The sequence below is a fragment of the Mchenga conophoros genome, linkage group LG9 (assembly GCF_057382185.1).
Source record: "Mchenga conophoros isolate Kocher_MC1m ecotype Shallow Benthic linkage group LG9, M_conophoros_male_GT1.1, whole genome shotgun sequence".
Lineage (NCBI taxonomy): Eukaryota > Metazoa > Chordata > Actinopteri > Cichliformes > Cichlidae > Mchenga > Mchenga conophoros.
Genome location: NC_140534.1, coordinates 16,893,593 through 16,921,118, shown reverse-complemented (window position 1 = coordinate 16,921,118; position 27,526 = coordinate 16,893,593). Strand labels below are relative to the sequence as shown.

Below are 27,526 nucleotides of genomic sequence, written 5' to 3'. Positions count from 1 at the left end.
ACATTGCGTGCAGCAGCAACCACAGCCTCCCAGACACTGTTCAGAGAGGTGTACTGTTTTCCCTCCTTGTAAATCTCACATTTGATGATGGACCACAGGTTCTCAATGGGGTTCAGATCAGGTGAACAAGGTGGCCATGTCATTAGTTTTTCTTCTTTTATACCCTTTCTTGCCAGCCACGCTGTGGAGTACTTGGACGCGTGTGATGGAGCATTGTCCTGCATGGAAATCATGTTTTTCTTGAAGGATGCAGACTTCTTCCTGTACCACTGCGTGAAGAAGGTGTCTTCCAGAAACTGGCAGTAGGACTGGGAGTTGAGCTTGACTCCATCCTCAACCCGAAAAGGCCCCACAAGCTCATCTTTGATGATACCAGCCCAAACCAGTACTCCACCTCCACCTTGCTGGCGTCTGAGTCGGACTGGAGCTCTCTGCCCTTTACCAATCCAGCCACGGGCCCATCCATCTGGCCCATCAAGACTCACTCTCATTTCATCAGTCCATAAAACCTTAGAAAAACCAGTGTTGAGATATTTCTTGGCCCAGTCTTGACGTTTCAGCTTGTGTGTCTTGTTCAGTGGTGGTCGTCTTTCAGCCTTTCTTACCTTGGCCATGTCTCTGAGTATTGCACACCTTGTGCTTTTGGGCACTCCAGTGATGTTGCAGCTCTGAAATATGGCCAAACTGGCAGCAAGTGGCATCTTGGCAGCTGTACGCTTGACTTTTCTCAGTTCATGGGCAGTTATTTTGCGCCCTGGTTTTTCCACACGCTTCTTGCGACCCTGTTGACTATTTTGAATGAAACGCTTGATTGTTCGATGATCACGCTTCAGAAGCTTTGCAGTTTTGAGACTGCTGCATCCCTCTGCAAGATATCTCACTATTTTTGACTTTTCTGAGCCTGTCAACTCCTTCTTTTGACCCATTTTGCCAAAGGAAAGGACGTTGCCTAATAATTATGCACACCTGATATAGGGTGTTGATGTCATTAGACCACACCCCGTCTCATTACAGAGATTCACATCACCTAATATGCTTAATTGGTAGTAGGCTTTCGAGCCTATACAGCTTGGAGTAAGACAAGATGCATGAAGAGGATGATGTGGACAAAATACTCATTTGCCTAATAATTCTGCACTCCCTGTATATCCAAGTCAGCTGTTTCCTCATGTGTCTCCACTTCCCCTGATCACCTCACGTGTGTATTTAAGTCCTCTGTTTTCTGAATGTCATTGTCAGGTCATCTGTTATCCCCACCATAGTCTTAGTCATAGAACTTCATAGTGTTTGTTTCTTAGTGTTTTTAGTTTGCTTAGGGTTCCATGTTTAACTCCTGCTATCATCCAAATAAAGGATCACTTTCTGTTTAAACCTGCAACTCCTCGTCCACATCTGCTTTTGGGTCCTGTTTCAAAAAACACACTGGCACACCCCGCCGTGACAGAAGAAAACTATAATAAAAAAAAAGAAGAGGTTAAACACATATAATGCCACAAATTAACGGTAAGAAAGTGTGTGTGTGTGTGTGTGTGTGTGAGGGGAAGCAGTAGTAATTCAAAATTATAAGCACTTTTATGAATGTGTGTGCACTAATATGAAAATGTTTTTATAAAATTTTGTCTATTTCAAGAATAGAAGAATTCACTAGAGGTGAAAACATATCTGTATAAAAAGAATGCCCTCTAGAGGGACAAAGTGGTATTACACAAACAATGTGCAGGTTGGCACTAGCTAATTAGCATATAGATTAGGGGTGGAGAAAGATTAAGAAAGGCACAAATAATGTGTTTTTTACGAATATTTTGAATAAATACTTTAAAAAATATTTGTATTCGGAAACAAGAAAAACTTCATATCAAAAAGCTGAGTTTCCTTATGAGGCCACTGTGCATGACTGGATGAGTGAGTGATGTGTAAAAGAGGTGACTGACACGGGCTGCTGCACACAGCAACAGAGAAGGCTTGGCTAAGCGAAAAAAGGCTGAACTGTATCACTATTTTTGTTGAATAGATTATTTTGTACCATAACTGGGTTTCGGAGGCAGTTTATAACTTTCACGAAAATCGGGAGATTATTCCATTACGCTGCATTAGTGAGGACTACAGTCGGGTGTTCTCATGTTCGTTTTATTTACGTAGCTCTGTTAGCTCGGTAATTTACAAATAGGCTGTTGACAGAGTAACGTTAACGTTCGGTTTAAAAGGTTAAAACGATGCTTGTGTAGTTGTGTCAAATTTTATGCACTTGTGGGAATTATATGGTACGTTTAAGTTAGTTTTGCAGACAGCAAGATGAAGGCTATAGACTAATTAACTTTAGCATTGCTTCCCGTCACTCATTAACTTAGCTGAAACTCCCCACATGGATTTGGGCAACCAAATAGAAAGGAGCGTTGCTGTGTGGAAGCATTTTACAGTCAGTATTGCAGATGAAGCCAAAGTGATATTTAATGTGTGCAAAGTCAAATCAGCAGAGGCACATATATCTAACATCTGCTATGCATAATCACATACACGTAAAGCATCCTCTCCTGGTACTGTCTGCCAACCACTGAAGGAAGAATGGGCTGGGAGGTCAGTTCCTTAATCATAATTAAGCAAATTCTCATGACCATTGATCAACAACCACTGAACAAGGCCCACTGATCAATGGCCATGAGTACCATTCACAGAGAGTTGGGGAATGGCTGCAATCACAGCATTGTATGATGGTGAAAGATGTACCCTTAGGCCCCCTCAGAGATGGTCTTTACCATTGCACGTAAATGGCCTCCTTGACTCCGCGCTCAAACCAGTGTTCCTCCCTGTCCAGGATGTGTACATCCTCATCATTGAAAGAGTGTCCACTGGCCTGTAGGTGTAAATAGACTGCAGAGTCCTGGCCTGACGAGGCAGCTCTTCTGTGTTGTGCCATCTGCTTCGCCAGAGGTTGTTTGGTTTCCCTGATGTATAAATCCTGGCAATCCTCCTGGCACTTAACAGCGTACACTATGTTACTCTGTTTGTCTCGGGGGACCCGATCCTTGGGGTGGACCAATTTTTGGCGCAGTCTTGATGCATGCTCAATCATCCATCATACAAAGCTGTGATTGCAGCCATTTCCCAACTCTCTGTGAATGGTACTCATGGCCATTGATCAGTGGGCCTTGTTCATTGGTTGTTGATCAATGGTCATGAGAATTTGCATAATTATGATTAAGGAACTGACCTCCCAGCCCATTGTTCCTTCAGTGGGCTGGTTTCAGTAAATATGCAAATGACATGTGTGACGAAATAGAGATGACGAAACGTTGCTCCCACTGAAAACTCTACATCAAGATAAACAGAATCAACTTTTGGAGATTCAAAATTCATTATTTTTAGGATATAAAAAATTCTACGTAACAATCGTCCATACTGAATGGACGATTGTTAACTATACTTTCTCTTGCATCGCATTTTTCAGCTCTTGTGTTCTGTTCTTTGCCTTCAACCAGCAAACCTTAATAATAGTAGTTACCCCTCTAGCTACCACTTTTCAGGCCACTCACCATTCACAAATCACCTGCTGATTAGATTTTTCTGCTTCTGCCTATTTGAAGTCATGCTTGATATGGTGATTTGTTTGCTGTGTGTGTGTGTGTGTGTGTGTGTGTGTGTGTGTGTGTGTGTGTGTGTGTGTTTTTCAGGAATCTTTGAAAACTTAAACTATTTAGAGTGAGATTTTTTAAGAAAAAATAACAAAGTCTGTCTCCAAGGTGGAGAGCATCCAAGATTTGTATCACGTTCTGAAAAACCTGTGAACCATGGTAATAATAACATATTAACATAATCTTTTTAGAGCACAATTGTTTGACAGTTTTAACATTCTAACACCATTATTGGAAATATGAATGTTGAATATAATTTGAAGCTGATTCTACTGGTCCTAGAAAATGATTTAACACAAACGAAATTAGTGTTACTAGGTACGGAGCCCAGCAGGGGACATGGGAGAAAAAAAAATTAAGACGGACTTTTGCGAGATCTCGCAAAACTATCTCGGGATCTTGCAAAACAAACTCGGGATCTCGCAAAAATTTATGAAGCCAAACCAATGTTGGGTGTACAAACAATAAAATGGTTGTCCATATCATAAATCTGACACTAATAGTTGCAGTTTGAGTAAATGGAATGATAACTAAGTGATATTCAAGAAAATACCACAAAGTATTAAAGAAAAACTTCATGAGCATTGGTTTTAGCACATTTTCTGTCCAACCAAGCACTTGATTAGAGCTAATTACTTTCACCTTGAACCCTGAGAGCAAATTAGTGCCTGATTAGAACGTTTGACTCTGTACCAGCATGCCTCTGAATCCATAGTGGCCCAAAATCTAAAATGCTCGCTCCTAAATCATAAACTAACTAATGTGTTTTTCTCTCATAAATGTAATCTTTCTTACTTTTATAAAAGAGATACAGTATCACTATTATAAATTAATTCTTAAATAAACCTGCTGTGGGTGAGGATGAACAATCTTACCATACTAATTATTTTGTAGTATTTTATGTTTCATGTAGTATTTTATATTTTCAGTTTTTTTTTTTATCTCACAGAACTGACAGTTATGATTGTTGCCCAATTAGTATTTCATTAGATCTGTTCTCGTTTTTATTCTGTACATTTTCACTCAAGAAAATAAACAATACAATAAAATGCTTAAAAAAAGGATTAGAAGAAATAAAAAAAACAGGACCATCCCAGGATCATTGCTGTCTATGCATTTAAAAGCGTAACACCAAATCTTTAAATACACTTCTTTGTTTTACATATATTTGTGTATAATCTAAAAAACCTGCAAGTAAACCATATGAAGTTTTTTCTACTTCATCGTTTTTCCATGACCTACATAAGCTTTTAGAACCAAAACTTTCAGAGTGGAATTCTACACTAACGAAAGACCATTATTTTCTTTCTTCCAAAAATTCTGGTCAGTACTCCCTTTTAAACATTTAGAAAAAATCGAACAATTATTTAGCTCTTTGATCAGTTTGTCCCTTCTTTGTCACACCAACAATAATAGCTTACAACAAACTCAGCATGCATACATTAAATACATATAACCAGGGGTGCACATAAGTGGTCCGCAGGTGCGCATTCGCTGTCAAAATAAAAGATGCGCACCAGATAAGAAGTTGCAACGTGTGTTTGCGTACATAAGATTTTCTGGAGGAGGACAGACATTTGTTTAGAACACTTAAAGATGTCGAAGAAGTAAGCTCCTTTAAGGAAATACTTTGGTGTTCCTCCACCTCCAAAGAAATGTCAGAAGGAGTCCAAAGCGCAAAAGAAGCGCGTATTCTCGGAAAAGTGGTTGCAGGAGGTGAGCTGGCTTCAAACAAATGAACGTACAGAGATGTGGTGCAGAATATGCCGTGGAAATCCCACTTTAGCGGACAAAAACAGTGTCTTTTATATGTACGCTAACGCGCGTTTCGACTTCTCATTTTTTATTTTGACAGCGAATGCGCACCTGCGGACCACTTATGTGCACCCCTGTATTTAACTGAACATTACAACCTGATTTTCTGTAAGGTGACATAATTTTTTTTTTAAGTCAATCTATCCATTTTTGTAACATCCTACACTATAAATGAGCAGTAATTGTTTATTACATTATTCCCTCCCACCTATTTTACTCATCCACACCACAGAGAATACATGCAAGCCTTTTTTTTTTTTAACCCCGAAAAACTGTCACAGCATAGCAGGAGGGAAGGATGGTGTGCTTTTAACATGAGCACTTGAGGCACCATCATATCGAACCAGAAGAATCAACCAGACCAGACCAGATTTGATGAAGATGACTGTAATTGAAAAGCCCACAAAAAAACCCATGTGTTCCACAGAGGCACTGCAAGGTTTTAAGGAGAGACAGTTTCAAACTGACTGACAGCTGCTGTGTATATCTTTTTTCAGAAAAGTTTTCACAGTACACGGTGTTCACCACTAGCAAGAAGAGGAATGCACCAATATATAAAACATAGCATTTGGTGCAGGAGATTTTTGTCAAAATGTCATGCTTAGATGAATTCTCCACGATTAATATGCATAAAAGTGCTGGGCCCTGCAAAAGTCTTAGGCCCAGGACAACTTTTGCATGGAACTGTGACGAGCTATTATCAAAGCAAACCCATCTAAGGGTTCCAGCTTGACATAAATGTATTTTTCAAAAAGACTAACATAATGAATTTTTTTTTTCAAGCATTTCCATGTTGCAGCGTTTGCTTTTCTTTATTCCAATATGTCAGAAAGGTGGAACACTTACTCACAGGTACCATTAATTAGAAGACAGAATTTTGTCCTGTAGTTTAGATAAATTTAATGAGCTTCTCTTCATTCATCTCTAGCATTCAGAGGAGCTGTTTTATTGAATTTCATTTTCAACGCTGCATTACTTGTCTGCATTGTATAGTATAGCCAAAAGGTGTTCAATTATGTACCGGTAAATAGAGGTAATATCATACATTATTATTCTGCCTTTTTGTGCACAGAGAGCTAAAATGGCTCTGAGGGACTTTGCATATGAACTGTACTGTGGTTAATTCAACCTTGCCCCTTAATCTCCTTACCAATAATCTAATCACCATTTTGTTACATGATGTGCTGATCCTGATTATTTATTTATTTAATTTTATTTTATATTTCTCCACCAAAGCAGGATGTGAGGATTCCCTGTCTTGGTACGCTAAAATACTGGTTATAGTATAATTTTAAGCCAAAAACATGTTTTCCAGATTTTACCCAAGTATGATGTATCTAATCCCCACTAATTAGATACATCATACTTGGGTACTTAGTGGGGATAGGTTAATTGGTTAATCCAAATTGCCCATAGGTGTGAATGTGCGAGTGAATGTGAGTGCGAATGGTTGTCTGTCCCTGTGTGTTGGCCCTGCGACAGACTGGCGACCTGTCCAGGGTGTACCCCGCCTCTCGCCCTATGACAGCTGGGATAGGCTCCAGCGACCCCCGCGACCCTGAAAAGGATAAGCGGACGCGAATGGATGGATGGATGGATGGATGGATGATGTATCTAGTTATCTTTCAGTGACTTTGAGCCATGGTCAGAGGCTTAGTATATCATCTATTCTGCCGTCTTTTGTGAGCCCTTTGCTGGCTAGCTAAGTAAAATATTCGCAGGAATAAGATCAAGCATAATCCCTACCAGTCAAGTTTGGACTCACCTTCTCATTTAATCCTTTAAGACCTAAGTCCGCCAGAACTTACCTTTATATTTTTCTATGTTGTAGTGCCATTTTTGGGAGTATTTCAAGTTTCTATACATCAATACAACTGTAATATTCCACATTTTAATAATAAGTATGCACTAAGTCCATAGTAACTACAAAAAATGGAAAATCCTTTTTTATAACACATTTCTAGTTAGAGACATTTTAGAGGGATATCCCTCAAAACTGTAAATGCAAAACAGTTGCACAAAATAGTTTCCAACCATGTACTTTGAGTGTCTTCATAGGTTTTTTTTTTTTAATTTTTTTATCTGATACCTGACAACTTTTACGCATTTTTGCAAAGCCATATGTGGAAGGAAGCTGTGACCTAGGACAAGCTGAATGCATAAGATCTAAGTACAACTACTCCGATTTTATATAAAAAAATTATTGTGCTAGTTTATGTGGTTGCAAATCTACCGGGCTTTAAAATAGTTACGCAAAACGGAGCGTGCCCTCTCCCATCAGGCATAAAGGGTTAATGATTTTTCTTTATTTTTACGACTTTCTACTTTGCAGATACATACTAAAGACATCAAATAAATGAAGGAAGATGAATGGAATTTTTATTTAAAATGTTAAAATTTAAAATGTTATTATTTTAAATTCCTCAAAGTAGCCACTCTTTGTTTTGTTTACAACACTGCAAACCCTTGGCTTTCTCTCAATGACCTTCGTGATGTAGTCACCTGAAATGGTTTAAAGTTCACAAGTGGCCTAGTAAGGGTTCATTTGTGGAACTTCTTGCCTTCTTAATGGGATTGGGACCATCAGTTGTATGGTGGATTTTTGTGTGACATGTATACCCATGTAACTATATACACTATATATCTATCTGCACTGAACATATATACTGGAACTTTAACGTCTTTAGCACATGACATTTTGCTTCATCATGGTTTATTAAGGTGGTACAGTAACATGGCAGTTAATGCTGCTGAGAGTTCTCCTGAATAACTCACACTCCAACTCTGGTAACTAACCTCCCCCAATATATACTCAACATCTTGCAGCACAACCAAAACAGTAAAACTGTAACAGAGATTCTGAACACATCAAGATAAAATATCATGCAATATAATCTCACACACACACACACACACACACACACACACACACACACTTTGCTGAAGTGTTTTTATATATGAGAATCACCATGTTAAGCATGTAACCTATGTAGTTATAAGATTGTGTCACTTACGGTGTAAGATTTAATAATTAGGATTAATGTTCAGTGTTTGACAGGGTTGTGACCTATTAGTGATGGGATTTCCGGCTCTTTTTAGAGAACCGGCTCTTTCGGCTCTGAACCGGATCTTCAGGTTGTTTTGTTGCTTTAATTAATGTAATATTAACAATAATATAAAATTATGCACAAAAGGAATTACTAATGTAAAAAAAAGTGGTTTTATTTATGTTTATATATATATAAATATATGCGGTGGCTCCTAGAGACAAAGCATGTACAAACTCCAAAAAGCATGTACAAACTGAACTTCAAAAACAGCTACCTAGATCACTTAAATTACACAATTGAAAGCATATGTGTATTGTTTGTGTATTTATACACAAGCACTCATATATATTCAAATAATTAAAAAAAAGAAAAAAAGAAAAAAGGTTCATTTACCTGTTACTACCACACACCAAATCCGGTCGTTGGTACTTGCTGGCTTGTGTAGCCACTAGGTAACAAAAGCTCAACACTGCCCCTAGCATCCGGGAGCACTTCTGTTGTGTTTTGTACGTGCTTTGGAGTTTTTACGTGTTTTGGAGTTTGTACGTGCTTTGTCTCAAGGGGCCACCATAAATATACTTTTACTTATTCACTCCACATAAAATGTAATAAATAAATCATATAATTCAAAAACCAACTTTTCACATTTCAACTTTTAACTATTAAAATTTTCAGCTTTTTCCTTTTAAACAAATTCAAAGTGAAACAGCACAAAACACTACAAACTACAACACAATTAAATATAAATGAAAATATGAAAACAAAAATAAGATGCATATTCTCTGTCATATGGGCCTGCATGAATAAACTTTCTGAATCCTGTTTCATCCGCAACTGAAAATAGTTGTGGATGATTACTATACCTTTGTTATGTGACACTGTTGTCCCTGGCTCTCTTTCTCTCTCTCTCCCTCCCGCTCTGTTCCTGTGCTACTGCGAGTGTAACTACCGCCCCTCTTTCCAGCGCAAAGCACAAGGCTCGCGAGCGGAGCGAAGCGGAAAAAAAGTGCGAGAGAGAGGGTGAGAAAAAGAAGAAGAAAAAAACACGGCTCCCAATAAGGAGCCGGCTCGCAACGTTCACTTCAAAGATCCGGCTCTAAGAGCCGTTTCGTTTGCGACCGACACATCACTATGACATATTGTGATAAGCCAAAGCAAAGGGTAGTCAGAGTCCGGACTGGCCTTTGACCAAGACCTTGGCTGCTACCTGACCCATGCAGCTGTGTTTGGCTGGAGGACGGGTGGGAAATTCTGCTCTTTTCCAGAGGATCTTTTTGAGTGCATTGATTTTAAGTGGATCTGAACCGCTGGATCTCCACATTGTTGGTGGGAGAAGGTTATCAGGATGGCTTCAAAATTTGCTACCACAGTTGTGCTGTGCAGAAGTTAGGTTGGTCCCTAGCTGATTGACAGCTGTTAAAATTCATATTATGGCAAGAACCAATCAGTTAAGAGAAACTACAGTCCATCATTACTTTAAGAAGTAAAGGTCAGTCAGTCCAAAAAATTGCTAAAACCTTGTGACTGTGTCCCCAAGTGCAGTCGCAAAAACCAACAGGCACTACAACGAAACTGTCTCACTTCAAGACCGCCCCAGAAAAGGAAGACGAAGAGTCACCTCTGCTGCTGAGGATAAATTCCTTCGAGTTACCAGCCTCAGAAACTGCAAGTTAACAGAACCTCAGATTAGAGCCCAGATAAATGGCACATAGAGTTCCAATAGCAGACACATCTCTACATTAACTGTTCAGGAATCAGGACTTTATGGTCAAATAGCTGCTAAGAAAGAATATCTGTGCTTTGGTCTGATGAGTCCAAATTTGAGATCTTTGGTTCCACCTGCTGTGTCTTTTTACGATGCAGAAAAGGTGAACAGATGGTCTCTACAAGCATGGTTCCCACCATGAAGCACAGAAGAGGAGGTGTGATGGCGTAGGGGTTCTTTGCTGGTGACACTGTTGGGGATTTATTCAAAACTGAAGGCACACTGAACCAGCATGGCTATCAAAGTATCCTGCAGTGACATGCCATCCCATGTTGTTTGATTTCAGTTGGGCCATCATTCATTTTTCAACAGGACAATGATCACAAACACTCTTCCAGGCTGATATAAACCCAGTCGGATGGTTTGGGATGAGATGGATGGTGAAGGCAAAAGGGCCAAAGAGTGCTCGACATCTCTGGGAGCTCCTTTAAGACCATTGAAAAACTATTTCAGGTGACTACCTCATGAAGCTCATCGAAGATCATCTCATTACTACATAATTCTGTATGTAACCATTCATAGTTTTGATGCCTTCAGTGAGAATCTACACTGTGAATTGTCATGAAAATAAAGAAAAAACATTGAAGTGAGTCCCATGTAACTATCTTGGGAGACTTAGCATGTGATTTACATTAGCTTATCATAATTCTTTTCTAACTACATGCTGGTTAGGATAAGAGGAGTAAGGTCATGTGGAACAAAAATCGACACTTTTAAAATAATTAGATCAAGTTGAAGTCTACTACATTTCTTAAAATTTTCCACCATGTTTTATAAAGGGGAGCCAATGATTTTTGGGGAATTTTGTTCTGTCTCTCCAGTTACATTATTTATAAGTGTGGATGTGAGTGGAACTGGTTGTCTGTCTTATCCCTGCATCAGATTGGCAAGCTGTCCTGGGTGTACCATGCCTCTCGCCCTATGGTAGATGGGATAGGCTCCAGCCCCCCAACCCCACGTGCAACCATGATAAGGATAAATGGAAGAGAATCTCTATTAAGATAGTAGTTTTAGAGGCATTTGTGTATTGTCGATAAGAATAAGTCAACTTGAACTAAAACAGAGGGAGGCTGTGGGATGCTGAGGCCCCTCGACAGTTCTCCCACAAACCCTGGCCAGAATTGTTCTACTGGAATACAAAGCCAGAATGCATAAAATAATGCATTTTGGCAGGAGTAGTATTACTAAAGCCCCATTATGGACATTTTGAGTGTTGATGTGTATTCTGTGCATTACCTTTAACTAAATTTGAATTTTTGTGTTGCAGGCCATGGAAAAACCTTTATGCATATAGTTTGCCAGTTGATGTGATTGCTCGCTATTTAGATCTGTTCATTTATCTGTGGGAAAAGCAATTGTGCCTTCCTATGAAAAATGATTTTGGGGGGTTGAAGCTGAATAAAAGATTGAAGAGATGTCAATTCAGTTGTATACACACTGGTGGTAAGGTATGCTTTATAAGTGGTTCATTTAGTCTTGTAAATTTCGAACACTGGATTATGCTAGGCAGATGTAAGAGGGGAGAGCCATATTTCAAAGTCAAGGAGCGAGTTTGCTGTTGACCATGCTGACAGAGTGGTGCAGAGTGGATCATTTTGGATTTTAAGCAGTGAGCAACTATAACTGATCAGTCAGTGAAAACAGTGTATTGAATTCAAAGTTCCTTATGTTACAGGTACCGGGTGGCAGCACCCGTAGACAGCTATATATGTGTCCTGTAAACAGGAATGAAATGATCAGACAGGGAGACGTGGCTTGTCGTTCCTGAATACTCCACCATTATTTATTCAAATACACAATTATGCACTCCTTTTGTTACTTTTACAGTATTGCAACTGTGTATTTACTCGTTCCCAAACATAGCTCACACATTCTCCACACGTGTTCTGTTATCAATGAGACAAAAGGGAATTAACATATTCCAATGTCATAAACATGACCAATTTTCTTATAAGGCTTGCTTCAAAATGAATTCCAAAAAGGCAAATCCATAAATCTCAAATAGTTTGAAAGAATGGTGTAATCAGCACCATCTTGACATGTGCACTGAATTCACGGAAACACTTTATGGCAGAAAACAAGGGACCAAAATAATACACAATAACGGTGGAGCCGATCAATAACATCACAGAGCGTTGGAGGTGTGTGACCCAAACTAATATGCTAACCATAGCATGCTGCTAAAGCCATAAACAAATATTTACAAAAGTCTAATTTACTGTACTACACAACATTGTGCGCTTTCAGTTTCCGACTGTAATGGTTAATCTATGCCATATATTGGATGTGACTGCTGTTATTTTCCATTTCAGGCACGATACTAACCTGTAAACTGGAAAGAAATGATCAGACAGATCAGCACAGAGCATGCGCTTCTGACTGCTAACAACAGGCCAAACCATTGTCTCACACTGCCACCTACTGGTACAAAAATGGAGCGTCAGCTGCAAATATCCCAGGCTAGTTACCAGGTCTCCTGCTAAAACTACTGTAGTTATTTTAGGGCATTCCCCAATGAAAATATCACTTAGATAGAAAGTAAAAGTAGTTAAACATAAATTAATTCACATAAATGTGATCACACATTAGTGGGTATCACACTTACATAGAGTCTGTTCAGTGTCAAGCCATCAATCCAATAAGGTTTAGGTTGTTGAACAAAAAGAAAATAATAATTATAATAATATGAGTAGATGGTGCAATACTTTTCACTCACTTGTTCACTCCTTGACGCTTATGGATTTTTATTATTATGTAAGTAGAATGTCTTACTTTACAGTGTTGATCAGAAATCAGAATGGGTTTATTGCCAGATGTTGAGGTTTACAACATTAGGAAATTGCTGCGGTGCTTCAGTGCAGACAATAAGAATTAAAGTGCTATGTAGAAAGAAAGATATGTGCATGAGATATACATGAGATATATACATGAGAATAAGAATTATGAGTGCTACGTAGAAAGATATATACATGAGTGCAGGTGGTGATCAGTGCCAAACATGAAATGATGCAGTTACACAGCGTAGGGTCATATGTTAGTGGCGGGGACAATCATGTGGTTATTGTTCATGTGTCCAACAGCAGAGGGGAAGAAACTGTTCTTGTGGCGAGAGGTTCTGGTGCGAATGGACCGGAGCCTCCTGCCTGAGGGGAGCAGGTCAAACAGGCTGTGTCCAGGGTGAGAAGGGTCAGCTGAGATCCGGGCTGCACGCCGCAGTGTCCTGGAGGTGTACAGGTCCTGCAGAGATGGGAGTCTGCAGCCAATCACCTTCTCAGCAGAGCGCACAACACGCTGCAGTCTCTGTTTGTCCCTGATAGTGGCTCCAGCGTACCACACGGTGATGGAGGAGGTGAGGATGGACTCGATGATTGCAGTGTAGAACTGCATCATCGTCCGTGTTGGCAGGTTGAATTTCTTCAGCTGCCTCAGGAAGTACATCCTCTGCTGGGCTTTCTTGATGACGGAGGTGATGGTGGGCTCCCACTTCAGGTCCTGGGTGATGGTGGTACCCAGGAAGCGGAATGAGTCCACAGAGGTGATGGGGGTGTCAGTCAGGATGATGGGGGGGAGTGGGGCTGTGTGCTTCCTGAAGTCCACAATAATCTCCACTGTCTTCTGGGCATTCAGCACCAGGTTGTTGTGGCTGCACCAAGACACCAGACGTTCAACCTCCCTCCTGTAGGCAGACTCATCCCCGTCCGAGATGAGCCCAATAACGGTGGTGTCATCTGCGAACTTGATTAGCTTGACAGACTGGTGGGTGGAGGTGCAGCAGTTGGTGTACAGGGAGAAGAGCAGAGGAGAAAGAACACAGCCCTGAGGGGAGCCGGTGCTGATGGTCCGGGAGTCCGAGACATTCTTTCCCAGCCTCACGTGCTGCTTCCTGTCCGTCAGGAAGTCAGTGATCCACTGGCAGATGGGATCAGGCACATTCATCTGGGAAAGCTTGTCTCGGAGATGGTCTGGAAGGATGGTGTTGAAGGCAGAGCTGAAGTCCACAAACAGGATCCTGGCGTAGGTTCCTGGGGAGTCCAGATGCTGCAGGATGAAGTGTAGGGCCATGTTGATGGCGTCGTCTACAGACCTGTTGGCTCTATATGCAAACTGCAGGGGGTCCAGGAGGGGGGCCGTGAGGGTCTTGAGATGGGAGAGAACTAGGCGCTCAAATGACTTCATGACCACAGATGTCAGAGCCACGGATCTGTAGTCATTTAGTCCAGTGATCCTAGGTTTCTTGGGGACAGGGATTATGGTAGAGGACTTGAAGCAGGCAGGCACATAACATGCCTGCAGTGAGGAGTTGAAGATGCCAGAAAACACTGGGGCCAGCTCGTTTGCACAGTGTCTGAGGGTGGCAGGAGACACACCGTCTGGGCCGGGAGCTTTCCGAGCATTCAGACTCTTAAACTGCTTCCTCACACCTTCTTCATGAATATGATGGTATTTTGCAAAACAGTCTTTTAAATACCTAATGAGTATGAACATATGGGGAAATTTAAGTTCTATAACATTTTAGTTTCTTTAAATCAAGTCTGTCTCATTTGTAAGCAGGGTCTTTCGCAGTGTGCCATCGCTGCTGAGGTGGGACGCAGTAAGACAGTGATTTGGAATTTCTTAAATGATCCTGCAGGTTATGGAACAAAACAGTACAGTCGACGACAAAAAGAAATGTCACCAGCACTGAGTCAGAGGGTCCAATTGGCTGTACGTCAAGACACTGGATAATCCTCGACCCAAATTAAGGCAGCAATTGGTGCTGACTGAAGCCCCATAACCATGAGACGGCATCTGAGACTGAAGGGCTTCAAAAACAAAAAGATGTCTTCAAAGGCCTCGTCTCTTTAAACGTCACAGAACTGACCGTTTGGACTTTGCAAGAGAGCACTAAACAGGGGACATTGAAAGGCGGAAGAAAGTTTTATTCTCTGATGAGAAAAAAATGTAACTTTGATGGTTGTGATGGTTTCCAATGTTACTGGCACGACAAGCAGATCTCATCTGAGATGTTTTCTACACGCCACGGTGTGGAGGGGGCGCCATAATGGTCCAGGGTGCTTTTTCCTTCAGTGGAACAATGGAGCTTTAGAAGATGCAGAGGCGTCAAACAGCTGCTGGCTATGTCCAGATGTTGCAGAGAGCATCCCTCATGACTGAGGGCCCTCGTCTGTGTGGTAATGATTGGATTTTTCAACAGGACAACACTACAGTACACAATGCCTGCAGGACAAGGGACTTTTTCCAGAAGAATAGCATCACATTTTTGGACCATCCTGCGTATTTCCCTGATCCAAATCCAATTGAGAACCTTTGGGGATGAATGGCAAGTGAAGTTTACAAAAAACAATTCCAGACAGTAGATGCCCCTCATGCAGCCGTCCTCACCACTTAGAGAAATGTTCCCACTCACCTCATGGAAACGCTTCCATCAAGCATGCCACAATGAATTTTTGAAGTGATTGGTGGAGCTACTTATTACTGAGTTCATGTTTGGAACTTAGATTTCTGGGGGGTTTTTTGTTTTTGTTTTTTTTTGGGGGGGGGGGGGGGGGGGGCTATGGGTTTTTTTGGAGGTTTAGTGTTACGTGCCTGTGTTGGAGGGTTATCTGTTTCTCAATGTGTGTATGCAAATTCACCTGTGCAGGGGCTCGGCTGTGATTGGTGGACCTAAGGAGCGGCCTGATGCACTTGCCTCAGGTCCAGGCGGAGCAGCCGTAGCAATAGCTGTTTGGTTAAAAGTCGGGCATGTGTGTGAAGTGCGGGGTGAGCTGCCGATTATTTTGGGAAGCCTTCTTTTCTCCTGTGTTTGTAGACCAGGGAGGTCAGACTGTGTTGTTTCTTTCTTTTCTTTTCCGTAAACAGGTCAGAGGGGAACCGAAGCCTAGGTTGAGTTTTGTTTGTTGTGTTGGCCTTAGCTCACCCCGAAATTATACACTCCCACTACTGTGAGTGCCATTGTTGTCAATAAACTATTGTTAAAAGTCCGATGCTGTGGCTGTGTCTGTTTGGGCGTGGGAAGTCACGGGACACCCCGCTCTTGTTACGATCATTTCGAGCCGGGTCGTAACATTTAGTCTGAAACTATTAGCTGTTCAGCTGTTTCAGTTCAAGCATTGTTTTCAATAAATTGCATACTCAAAAAAACTGTTTTGTCTCACTCCCATTTCTTATTGTTGCATGTTGAATCCTTGTTAAGATCCAACCACGCAAAATATGATTTCTTTTTGCCATCTTTCAAGTGGTCTTAAACTTTTGATCGGGACTCTACATGTGTCCCAGTGCTTTCAATAATAGGCATGTGTGGAGAGGAGAGCTCAACAAGAGTGCCTAGCCTCCCAATTAAGTAGAGCTCTGCCTATTAAAAGAAAGGAAAAAGAGGACAACTTAGTTAAAAATCTAGAACCACTTGAGGTTAATAAGTTAATATTTAATTTAACTAAAATACAATCAAACAAGCCTACGCAAGACAGCCACAGTTCAGACCACCATTCAATCAAATTACAACTACAACAGAAATGAAGGCACCAAATGTACTCTAACAGCTAATCTAAACACATTAATAACTGAAATTTTCACATACCTGTGCCCGTCATTGTCATGCAGAACCAAGATGAGAGCCAAATGCAAGGGGAGATTAAGCAATACGCTACAGGTGCCCCATATACTCAAAATTTGTTCATGCTGCTTTCTTAAACACTATACAGGAGTGGAATTTTTCCCTCCAAGGCTTCCCCATTAAATAAGCATAGGAAATGATTGTGCTGCGATTAGCATGTGCCATGGGAGTCTTAAAATACAGTCAAACAGGGTTTAATGAACAAAGAACAAAAGAAACCAAGGAACTTTAAAAGCCTGATGTTAAATACTGGTAGCAATATTTTCTCATGAGCACTTAAATCTTATAGAGTGCTTTATTAAAGCAGAATACCTAACTTGGGTGATAACATGCAATCAAAATAGGAAGGTCATCTTCAGTCTTTAATCACTGGCACCGATTGAAGATAGGAAACTGGTAAGTTCCATTAACAAAGCTACCAGTTTATAACTTGCCCTGTACAAAGAATACAGTGTGTGCACCTTTAACACTGCAAGTTAGCCCAGTGACAAAAGAACCCTGTTTCCAGTTTGGTAGATTGAAACCATCCCTTTTTTTTTTCAGTTCTACTACTATTTGTAGGTGCTGTAGGCTGCATGTCATTTATGTACAACGCAGCATTGTACTTACAATATAACCTGGCTTTCAGCTGAATAAATTTTCCTAACTTCATGTTTTTCTTTTTTTTTCTGCATGAGGATGTTTTGTGTTGAAATACAAAAGAACTTGCTTGGTATCTGTGTCCATCATTTTTCATGAGAATGTGCTCATTTTCATAGCTGAAGAGAAAAAAAAGATAATTCATTGAAATAGTAGGAGCAATTTCCCAATTGAGTTTACACGTATGCACTCTTATCCTTCAATAAAATGTTTCAGTCTAGTTTGGAGAGCTAAATGCATCCTGCAGAGCTACATATTCACAAGTCAAGTCAAATTGGGTCAAATCCATTCTCAAAACACTTTAAAAAAGATTTGTCAAGAAGTGTTTTAAAGGAAACAAAAGATGAAGAGAAAAGATAATGGATAATAAAACGGGGCTTAAATAGTAGACGCCAAATAAATGCATTACAATGTCAGAGAAAAAATGGGTCGAGGGATTTAATAGCACTGAAATACAAATTGGAAACCATAAACTAAAATGCTTTGTTGTTTTTGTTTGTTTCCAAAGCCAAAAGATAGCAGGGTGACCCCCACTGCAGTTTAGTGTTTGCTTGGCAGAACACATGTTTTACCCTAGTGCATACAATGTAAGAAGAGACATTTAATATATAACCCATATGATTTACAGTATCCTAACTGTCACATCCGTGGTGCAAGCACTGCACAGTTTCTGTTTGATGTATCAATAAATTTGAAAGGGATTTTGTCCTGCAGCACTATAGCACATATATCAGCCTAAGCACAGAAAAAAATGATGTTTGGGTGATGAATAATATTGCACTTTATTCTTGTTCCAATTTTCTCTTTACTGTATATCAAGAGAGGATAATTAATTTAACACTGTGCAAAGTTGGCTAGATTATACTGAACATAAATCTTTCTTTTTTATTTTCCAAAGGAGGTTTGCACATCAGCAGATTTTGAGATGTGTTTCATACATAGATAAATTAAATTGACTACAATCTTTGTCAAATACAAATTATGTCAAATAATTTTCTTTCCTTTTTTTCTACTTAAAATAACAAACCATTAAAAAATATGGTTCTTTAATGCTTTATGTGCTTAATTCATGTCTTTGCTATGTGGATTTTTTTAATGAGCTTCATTGAGTCTAAAAACAACTCCTCCCCAGTAAATGAGGAATCGCATGTACCCTTTTCTTTCCAACAGTCACTCTGTTCCATCCAGCATGTGTCGTTTTGTTCACTTTACTGACAGAGAATAACAAGTAATCTGAATTGAAATCAGAGGTGGTTGATTAGACACTTTCTATCCACCATACTGACCTCTACCCTCTACTCTTATTTAAAAGAAAAAAAACATACTGATTTTAATATTAGACTGTTTTACACCACAAAATAGTTCAAAATGAATAATGGTTCTCCAGCCCAGAAAAATGCAAGTTCAGTAGTCTAGCCCCTGCACTGTCCTTGTTGTGTCTTTATCTCTGTTCTCCATCCATTACTGCCTTTCTGTTTACCTCTTGTCACATTGTCCATAATGTATTCTCTGTGTCTGTATCATCTCTGTCTGAAATTTGTCTGTGGCTTATTTTTATATGAGTTGCTAGTTCTTTCCATCTGTAATATTAAAGGTGTTTTGCTTTGGGTTTTTTTTTTTTTTTTTGTTGTTGTTGTTGTTGTTGTTGTTTTTAAAGGTAGGCATGTGTGTGTGTGTGTGGGGGGGGGGGGGGGGGGGGGTTAGTTTGAATAAAGAGTTTGAATTTGGGTCTTCAATCTTTGACAGGACCAGGTCTGATATGGCTGTCAAACTATTTTAGTCTCAAAAATGTAGGATAATAGAAAATAGACATTGATCCCTAAACATGAAGGTCTAGACTTTTATTGATATCTTAATGGTTTGATGTAAAAGGTTTATTGCCCACGTCCTTATTTCCTATTTTTTGTATGTTTGTCCCAAATAAATGTTTTACATCGTCAAACATTTAAATATTTCATCAATTTAATTATCAGACAAAGATAACGCAAGTAAACAGCATAGCGTAGTTCAGCAGTTCAGATGATTTTTTTGTTAATTTGTTTTAGTTTAGTTTTTTGGAGGTTTTTTTGTGCCACAGTGACCCAGTTGACCCAGAATATGAAGACACATATTCCTGTCCAACCTCATTTTCTGAAGGACATTAATTAAATATTTCTGTACAAACAGCCAAAGAAAAAGATTAAAGAGTCTTGAGTCTTGTTTCCAGCCAGTACATGGGAACATGGGGCAATACTTACCTTTGTGTTTAATGGTTTTATGAATTGGAGATATTCAAATAGTAATGTCAGTCAATTTATATATAGATTGGTGCTTTTTTAATTTAAAAATAGAATGATTTATTCAGTTAATGTTTGCCATGGATCAAAAATTAAAGTATCACATTAAGCAGGCTAGGGTTACTCTGTCATTTAAAGAAGAAAAACTGAGATGCCATCACTACATTTGTCATCTAGATGTGGAAGTACCCAGACAGTACCCAGTTATCAGAATGTTGGAGAAGTCAGTGGATCTACCTGAAACAGACAGACACCCTGGTCATGCCAGACATGAAAAGAGAGCTGATGCTGCTATAATGTAAGCCCCAGTCTGAGCAGCAATGACTCTCTTGGGAGTGAGGAAAACTCCCCCTGCTGATGTGACTGTGCAACGCTTCGATGGACAATCCTCTTGAAAAAAGTGTTACCTTTGCTCCCGAACCACAGATAGGAAAGTTTGCTCCTCCTGTCACATGCCAGGAGGAATTGCCTCATATTCTGCCCAGCATGCCCTGAGCAAACCATGAGGCAAATTGTTTGTTATAACTGCCTGTAGTGTGTGTTGTCCTTTAGTTTTTACCTGTTTCCAGTTCGTGCACAACCGTAGTGAGAGTTGTTTCACATTGTCAGCAATAGGTCAGACTCGTTCTTGGTGGATGTTGGTCTTTGCCAGGGCAGCCATTTGTCACTGATTCTGCTCATAATATTTCTGGACAGAATTTCTAGGCACAGCCAGTGGGCGGTGGGGCCTTGTCTTTGTTTTTCCAGATGATGTGGTTTTGTTGGCTTCATTCAATCATGACCTCCAGCTCAAACTGAGGCATGTTTGCAGTTTAAACTGGCTGGGATGAGAAAATCTGAAACCTTCAAGTCTGAGGCGATGGTTCTCAGTCAGAAAAGGGTAGAGATCCTACCTGTAGTTTGGAACAAGTTGCTGCCCAAAGTGGAAGAGTTTAAGTATTTTGGTGTTTGGTGTTTATAATCGGAAGGTTGCCGGTTCGAGCCCCGGCTTGGACAGTCTCGTTGTTGTGTCCTTGGGCAAGACACTTCACCCGTTGCCTACTGGTGGTGGTCAGAGGGCCCGGTGGCGCCAGTGTCCGGCAGCCTCGCCTCTGTCAGTGCGCCCCAGGGTGGCTGTGGCTACAATGTAGCTTGCCATCACCAGTGTGTGAATGTGTGTGTGAATGGGTGGATGACTGGATATGTAAAGCGCTTTGGGGTCCTTAGGGACTAGTAAAGCGCTATATAAATACAGGCCATTTACCATTTATGAGTGGGGGGATGGTGGAGGAGGAGATTGACAGGCAGATTAGTGTGGACTTGGCAGTGATGCAGACACTGTACCAATTTGTTGTGGTGAAGAGAAAGCCGAGTGTAAAAGCAAACCAGTTGATCTTTCTGCTGATCTACAGTGGGTACGGAAAGTATTCAGACCCCGTTAATTTTTACACTATTTGTTATATTGCAGCCATTTACCAAAATCATTTAAGTTCATTTTTTTCCTCATTAATGTACACACAGCACGCCATATTGACAGAAAAAAAACAGAATTGTTGACATTGAAGAGTGTCTGTGCTGAACCTTAGAGATAGGGTGAAGAACTTGATCAGTTGGAAGGAGTTCAGAGGAGAGCTGCCACCATGTCTTTGGCCTTAGACCAGGATACCTCCTGGGCGACTCCAAGGTGAGGTGTTTTGGGCACGCAATGGAGGCCCCAGGACAGACCCAGGACATCTTGGAGAGATTACATCACTGGGCTGGCTGTGTGTTGATTGTGTTTATTTTATATTCGAGATAAAATGTCCACAATTGATTTCATCATATACATACAACACAAATTTTTTTTACTTAACATTATTGAAAAGGTTTATCAAAATAAAGAGATGGTAAGTAATCTTCTAAATAATATTTAGATTGTACTTTAGATAAAAGTTGGAAGTTGTATTGCAGTAGACATTGGTTATTTACAAAATATGAAAATAAACTCTTTATTTCTTCTTATAGTTGCATTCATTACAACTAATAATGGTTTAACAAGAAATATGGTTTAGTATTAGTAATATTTTGTTGGACCCCAGCTAGTCATCCATGTATGATGAGGGTTAAACGTTTAATATCTTTTACAGTAAGAGCATGCGGTGATATGTCTGTGTAGGATCTCAGCAGCATGTAGTGATATACTTAAAATAGCTTTAACTTGTGGTCCTACCTAAACCAAATAAGTGAAGCATGTCAATTTGTTAAAACAAACATACACACACACACACACACACACGAAAATTCCTCTCGACTGGGTGAGATTCTTTCAATAAATGTATTATATGAGAAAGAAAATCACAATTGTCACCTTCGTCTGTAAATTAACAGGGTGTACGCTGTTATTCATTCTTGATTTATGAAGCAATTATAGTATTTTACTTTTGCCTAAAACAAAATTTATAAGACCATTTTGTTCCTAATAGAATTTGATTTAACAGTCAATGGGAGCCATCTGTGGAGGCTATATTTATGTTCAATGAGGTGGTCTGTGTATTACTGCAGCTTATATGGGAGGGTCTAGAAAACTATAAAGATTTGGTTATAGCTTTTATTTGTTTTTTTAACTGTGTAAAATAATATTTGGGATATTTTATGTGACTTTTTCCTTTTAAAAAAATGATCCTAGATATTTACTCTTGGAATAAATAACAAAACTCAACGGGACAGTGAAAAACAGGAGTAGCTGTGAACAGTATGAATGCTTATGACTTGTTTACCTTTTTGAATGTAGTTTTGGAAGGGTGGAGAAACTGCATGAATATTTGCCACTACTGGAATGATTGTATTATGTTTGGCTTGGGTGGCAGGAGTTGAGGGGGGAATCAAGGGCATCCATGTTTTTCTCCTGATTTTTCCAAGTTGGACCGCTGTAATGCAGGGAGGCTGTAAATACCATCTGTGAATGTCTGACGTGAAGCCGGCACTCCAATGGAAATAAGTTCAAATGTAAATAAGACTGTGTTGTTGAAATATTAACAATAGGCCAATGCATTCTGGAAAGTATTATTTTTTCTTGTTGAGAATATCCTAATTTTCACATTTCGAATGCTTTGTACAATTCGGCCACATTTGCAAAGAATGTTTCCTTTCAAATTCCCAATAAAAGCTCTGTAACTCTGTTTGAAACTGCTCATGGTGGACACAGACTAACTGTGTGAAACAGAGATGACAGCGGGTCATCTTTTGAGTTGGAACTTGTTTTTCTTTCCTTTTTTCCCCAATTGAATGACAAAATGTCATTGTAATTGCCATGTAATATATCCCCTGTCATTACAATACAGGTCTGATTTTTAATATCATAAGTCAACAAAGCATGAGTAAAAAAATTGGTCTTTTTTTTTCTCTATAGGGAATAGAGAAGAGAAACACAAACATTTTCTGTTATTGTAATCTGTTACAATAAAATCTTTTCTAAAATGTTCTTTTGTCAAGATTTTGAAAACGAAACTTTGGTTTAGATTGTACTAGACTGTTTCAGATAGCTTGAAATTATATTGTACTGCTCTTCTGTATTATTCAAGTTTCATCTGGAAGTGTGCAGCACAATAGCAAACATATGATTTGCATTATTTTTTAACCTTGTGAACTTTGTTGGGTTCTTGTTGTTCTTTTCCACAGAGAGTTGAGACCCTTCAGAACCAAAGACATTGATATCTCCTCTTAGGGATTTAGTGTACTGCTCAAGGACAATCCAGTAGGTGGCTTTGCTGTCATGGGCACTCGAATCTGGGCCATCCAGTTGAAGAATGGTTGCACTAATTTCCAGCACCTCTCTCTGTCTCTCTTCCTTTTCTTTTTTTTTTTTTTTTTTTTTTTTTTTTAGGGGGGGGGGGGGTTCTTTCTAGTCCCAACAGTGTTCCTGTTTCTCTGTCCCCAGGTATAAAAACATTGTACTTTTTTTCGTTTTTGGAGCAACTTATGAAAGACACACAACTGCCAAAAGGGTTTAACAGAGGGGCAAAGCATAGGAGAGTTTTATTCTTTGAAAGATATTCACACTTTCTTTCCCTTTTTTTTTTCCAGAATAACAGTTTGTACGTTTTTATATTCTTGTTTCACTTCAACACCAAACCCCACACCTAATCGTGACCATGTTCAGAGTTGGCCTTGATTGTCAACAAGAATACAATATATCGAAAACAGTGATGTCTAAATAAGACATATCTCAAAAGATTATTCTGCATAACAATAATAAGTAAATGAGAAAGGCCTACTTAAATCAATACTTAGATGAGAGCAAATAAAGGACAGTAGGGCTAAATGAGTGGTCCACTCTTTGATACTCCTTAAGTCTTCCAAATCTTGTGACTCTGTGTTTTTAATTAACTGGATAAAACTTTAAATATGATTATGTCCTTCTCTCTCTCTCATTTCAACTAAAAAAGAATTCTTAAATATACAGGTCATATACTGTCATCAGTCTCGTATTGTAACTAGTTTAGTATATTTCTTAACCATGGTCTCAATAATATGGATGAAGTCCAATAGAAGCATTATATTACCTTAAATTGATTGACATATACCCTCACATCCTTTGACATTATTTCAATAGACTATCCCTTTCTATTCCATGTTGAAATCCCTTTTGACACGTTTTCTTCAGGGCTAAGGAAACCCCTCCATGAAACTTCCATCATAGAATTATGCACATGTCTCATAATAGTGTCATGACTATTCCCAAAGCTCAACAGAAATTTCTCATAACTCTGCAATTTCAGGAGCCAGTGTACGAAATCCAAAGATTCCTACTGGCAGACCTGGGTATTGTATGACCCACAGGCTACATCTGACACTTTGGTTGTCCCATATCATTTAAAACATATTCATAATTAAACAAAAGGTATAAATGCAACTTTGAAGTCTTACTACATATTGGTAAAAACATTAAAGCCAGAAGAAATTCACACTATGAAAAAGCCTTAAAAATATAGAAGATATTGTTCTTTTTTCCCCTCTCCATCTTTATATTTTTGCATCGTCATTGTTGTTTTGAGAATCATTCTCTAGATGTGCATTCATTAAACATTTAGATACTTCAGCCTTCAATCTCTTAATACCATAAAATGCATAACCATTTATGTGATATGGCTTTTTAATCAATTGATAAGGCTGCTGTCAGCTTTGTTTCCACAATATTGTATCATGTGATCATCAATATCCAACTTGGCTTAAGTGCCCGCTCTTATTTCAGTTCATCGGGGTCATCAAATAAACATAAACCTGTTGAATGTCTGTAGAGAACACAGGACATTAAATTTTTTTCATGATATTTAAATACGATTAACATTTAACACGGCCCTTCTCAAACTACTGGCAGGAACTCGGGGAGATTTTACTAAAAGCAAAATCCAACAGGCATGATGAGTTTTCAGATATGGCTTTTACATGTTTCAACAAAACTCAACTTCATTATGAGAGAGAATATTAAAAATATATATATATAATGGCACCAGCATTACTCCAAGCCAGGACTGAGCCCCTTTTAGATGTGCTAGTAAAGACAAATCTAACGACCTCTAAATATTTGAGCTCAAGCAAGTTCTGCAGCTGATGTCTGTCCTTTATCACTCTGCAGAAAAGGCCACAAGCTTCTCTTTCACTTCCAGAAAAGGATACAGCAACTATATACTGCATGACTTTAAAATGTTATGCTCCTACTTCATTATGCCCCTTCTATTGTGAAGCCTTTGTTAATTAAGCTATGTGAGCGTGTCATGTGTTGATTAAATAGTAAATGAAAATAATGGATTTCTCTTTGTGTTGGGCTGCTTAACCTAAACTAGTGTAGGATTAAAGTGTTTTGAAAACCCAACGGACATATGTTGGTTTTGTAGAGTATATATTGTTGTTTGTTGGTGATTTCTTTTCCTGATCAGGGCCCTGTGCTTCGTACGTCGCTTACTACATCCAAGATCAAATGAAACATCCAAGACCAAACCATCGCGCTAACCGTGAGCGCGCTAATCCGGTTCCCCGAACACACCTGCTGTTGACGATTAGTACAGCTGGACGCAGTAATGTGACATCACTGGGTGTCGTAAAAGGGGCTACGCATCGATAGTGGAAACATTGATCGGCAACCCTCTGATTGGTCGGCGAAAATGTCGACGGAGCGCGCTCGGCTCGGTATTTTTCGGCAGCAGAGCAAGAACTCTTGAGTGAGGGATTTCAGGAGTTTCAGAGTTTAATCAGAACGCAAGGGAACACTGCAAAGGCTGCAAAAGCAAGGAGAGAGGGCTGGCAGAAAGTTGCTGACAAATTAAACTCGTAAGTAATTTAATAATAACAATAATAATGGAGTGGGTTTATATAGCGCTTTTCAAGGCACCCAAAGCGCTTTACAATGCCACTATTCAGTCACTCTCACATTCACACACTGGTGGAGGCAGCTACAGTTGTAGCCACAGCTGCCCTGGGGCAGACTGACAGAAGCCAGGCTGCCATATTGCGCCATCGGCCCCTCTGGCCAACACCAGTAGGCGGTAGGGTAGATTTATCATATCACACTATATTATCCAATATTATATTACATTATATTATATTATAATATGTTATATTATATCCCCTTTCACATTAGAGCCACAACAGGACCCACTAGAACATGGGAACAGGTAAAAGTGAAATATAAGAATATTCTACAGAATGGTAATATTTATCACTTATATTGCTTTTCGTCTCTTGGAAAGAGACCCTGAAATAATCTGTTTGTTTATAACAGCAACCAAGAAAAGGGCAGAGCAAAAAAAAGACAGGTGGTGGTCCTGCACCCCCTCGTCAACAAGTTGGTTAAGTAAATAATACCCTCACGGGAAAATCGATATCTCTCTATGAGCACACTGTCGCGCTGAGCTAAAGGATCCTGTCTATCCCGCAATATACGCTGAATTCTGAAAACTCTCCTTATCAATCTTGCACCTTCCGCAATGGGTGGCTCGCGTATACGGACAGGACATGGCTGCGACAGACTTCCCAAATCCACCTTCGCTTTTATAGCCGTGGTCTCTCATCTTGATTACACAAAGTAATTTGCAATTGCTACTCTGAAATATGAATTACATCTGTAATAATCACATACATGTAATAGAATGTTAATAGTACATTTCCCTTTTTAAGGAAATGACCTGTATCTATCTGTGTGAAATCAATAAATGGATCAGGTGCTGCATTGTCTTTAGTTACATTGATGTTATTTATTTATGGTGAAACAGTGGTGGAATATCGCTGTTGCTTTCGTATGAATGACGCGGGCATACCTGCGTGGCCGCGATCTAATCCTGTTTACATAAAGTAAACCTGCTCCCCAGCAGGTTTACGCTTACGGCTCTGTTGCTATGACAGCAAGTCCCGGATGGGCTTCGGGGAACCGAACGATCCAGGATCACGCGAAATCGTCAACAATCTCATCCAGCTAACTCACTTAGCGCGGTACGAAGAACAGGCCCCTGAGCTTGAGACATTTCGTACACAGTTGATGTCCCATAGCAGAAAAAATCCTGTGGTCATAAAGATCAACAGTGGGTGTCTGGTTTTGATGGCTCCCTGGAGACATTTTCTCCAATTCATGATTTCACAGAAGAGTGCATCCAGAACAAATGTGATCAGACAGACTCCCTCTCTAACCTCCATCCATAACAATCCCAATCTAAATGCATGAAAAATACATGTATAAGCAACCACTGACATATCACAGTAGCTTATGATCGTATAGTAACAAAATCATT

The 27,526-nt window shown here is 39.6% G+C and overlaps 1 long non-coding RNA gene across 1 annotated transcript in view; it reads right to left on the bottom strand.

Annotated features, from left to right (window-relative positions):
• The window catches only part of LOC146567098 (uncharacterized), a 274,156-nt gene extending 246,993 nt beyond the window's left edge, over positions 1–27,163 (bottom strand). Inside the window, exon 1 of the long non-coding RNA XR_014893874.1 lies at positions 27,059–27,163. This is a non-coding gene — a long non-coding RNA (uncharacterized LOC146567098). The remainder of the gene's footprint in view (positions 1–27,058) is intronic.
• Positions 27,164–27,526: the final 363 nt, after the last annotated feature.